Source organism: Phalaenopsis equestris, unplaced genomic scaffold, assembly GCF_001263595.1.
Source record: "Phalaenopsis equestris unplaced genomic scaffold, ASM126359v1 Scaffold000605, whole genome shotgun sequence".
Classification (NCBI taxonomy): domain Eukaryota; kingdom Viridiplantae; phylum Streptophyta; class Magnoliopsida; order Asparagales; family Orchidaceae; genus Phalaenopsis; species Phalaenopsis equestris.
Window position 1 is genome coordinate 62,597 of NW_018165045.1, and position 2,896 is coordinate 65,492.

Here is a 2,896-nt window from a genome sequence, read left to right on the forward strand (position 1 = left end):
GACCCAATGCTTAAGGATTTGAGTCCTATATACAGTATTCAAACCCTTGTTAGAAAATGAGGATATTTATTTATGCCACATATGGATCATCAGACTACTATAAGTCAGAGGTCTACGTGGCAAGGGTGATGTGGCATCTCCTACCTCAAGGGCCTTCAGAGAAAGCATATGGCCGATGATATTATTTATCAATTTTTGGTAGAAATTGCCCTTAGTAATCTTAGGCTACCAGTATTCCTAGCTCAATTGAGGTGATTAGCTTGTGAAAAATCCAATTTTGTTAAAATACTTATATGAAGATACTTATATACATACAATGCAAAATAAAAATTCTTTTGTGATATCATTACTTTTTCCTGTCAAGTAAACTCTACATGCATGAAATATTAAAAGAATTTTGATGAAAACTCATAAATGCCAATGGGCTAATCACTTGAATCGGGATTAGAGATCGCCCTCCTTAGACTATTAGGATGGCAGCTTTTATTAAAATTGGATAATAAAACATACAGTCCAGCTCCGAGCCCCCCTTTTCTAATTTCTTACAGTTAGTCTCGATCTTTCATATGTGACATTGAGTTTTTTTTACTCGCTCATGTGCTTCCTGTGGCTTGTTTAGTTTTCTTTGCACCACACTCTTTTATGATTTGCTTAATCCCCCACATGTTATCATATATCATATTTATGTTGCTAACCTTGCAGCTGCTGCTGGAACATCAGATACGTATTTACACTTTATTTACTGCAACTTTACAGCTTTATTTTACTGTTACTTTACTTTATCATGCATTCTTTACTTGTAATACATGCAAAACAAAAACACACTTTCAAAAAAATTAAATATACACTTTCAAAACAATGAACGAACATAATTCACCCCTTTTGGATTTATGAGAAACTCTCGAATGAAGTAACATACAATTTCTAATGAGAATTCTCTAGTTTAAACGAGTTTAAAAACTTGGTTAGACTAAGTAAATTTAAGAGAAAATAACAATGCCTGGATGACAGAACCGTGGGTTCTTAACCGGCGTTGCTTGACATAAAATAAAATTCCTTCAAAATAATTAAACAATAAACAAAATACAAACATAATACACAAAAAAATGATATAGTACATAAACCTTAAACCATGGAGCTTCCACTTCGACATGGAGCTAGGAGCAAACTACAAGTGGAGGTGGTTGATGATCTGCAACAACAAAACAAGTCTACTTCAGCTAAACTTTCATTAGTCATAAATAATATAACACAAAGGATTTCAAGGTTGTCCACCGGGTGCGACATAAATCCTCACCTTTTCTTTAGACTTCGCATAATCATGTAATGCAATATAAGCCCTAACTCGCCTTAAGATTCTGAGGTTGTTGTTTGGTATAATGTAAACTCTCCTATCTTTCAGGCTATTTGAATGACCGACAGCCTATTTGAATGACCAGATATCGTGCAGATGTAAGCCCTAAATAATAAATTGACAAGATCTAAACATCAAATTATATCACCTTCAAAACTGAAGTCAAACCATAGGATATTTTGAGAATTCACCGAGGTTCTCCTCAAGATCTGTGACGTTCCCTACCTTTCACTCCCTTGATTCCAAAAAGAATTGCTTCTATTTGGTCCTTTCCTAGTTGACTTTCCCATGTATGACCTTAAAACCCTAAATGTTGAAATCTTAATGACAAGTATCTCTAATCATTATCCAGAGTTTTCTTAAGTGGCTTCAGTCGTTTATGATGTAATTAACTATAGATAACTATAAGGTTTACCTCTATAGGGAACTTAAGAACCTAGGCAATATAAACCCTATTTAATCCTTATATTAGGTAGGGAAACTTGTCAGTCATACATAAAAGGTTCGTATATCAAACAAATGTCATAATTTTCTTTAGTTTATATGATCGAGTCCACTGCCAAGTAGTATGTCTATCTCTCAGACCGGTGTATTTCTCGTAGTGTTGTGCTTGATTGTTTAAACTATTAAATGTATGAGATCTTGTTAGTCTCATATTGTTAGTCTCATATTTTCAAAAATTAAAAATATTATTTTCCAAATCAAAATTATATATATTAAATTAAATCAAAAAATTATTTTCTTTTCAAAATCCATAATTCTGACCGACACCCCCCTTTCTTCTCCCCTTGATTTCATATTTATACACCATAGAGCCTATGTACCCAAGCAAGTGTCTAGAGAATAACTAAAATGGTATATCATAGATTCTACAGTACATTACGGTACAAGTTTTAGATAGACTCGTCGTTGACAAGATCTTTGTCATGGATTTCAGGTGATCAATAAATGGATATGTAATTGATGATAGATTGAAGTTCTCTTCCTTCTACCTCAGAAAATTGTTCATCGAGCTTGGTTTAATAGCCAGGAGGTTATCAATCAGCTTGGTAGGAATACTTAAAATAACCTAGCTTGGAAGAAGAATTCGGGAAGTGTGAGTGAGCTCGACTGGAGGAACTCACATGAAGACTTAAGTTAAGTGACCCCAATCAAATGAACTTGCCTAAAGGCTGACAAGCTTCAGAGGTTCTTTTGGGGTTCTTGTGTGAGGAAATGAACTCTATAGCTCGTCACCTCCAAAAGTATAGCTAACGAGTACTATTAGCATGGTCATAATGAGATTGTTAAGTGCATGATCGATGAACTTGTCCAGACCTATTTATTTATTTATATTTTGGGACTATTTATTAAAAAGCATTTAAAATACAATGTCAAGCAAATGTATCACATGTGAAAAAAGAATTTATTAAATATATCAATAAAAAGCACATAAAAAAAAAGGAATTTCAAATAAATCAATAAATTATTTTAAATTTATTCTTCATCAAACCCAACTTTTAATCTTTCACGTCTCCTATTTTTCTTCACACCACCAAAAAT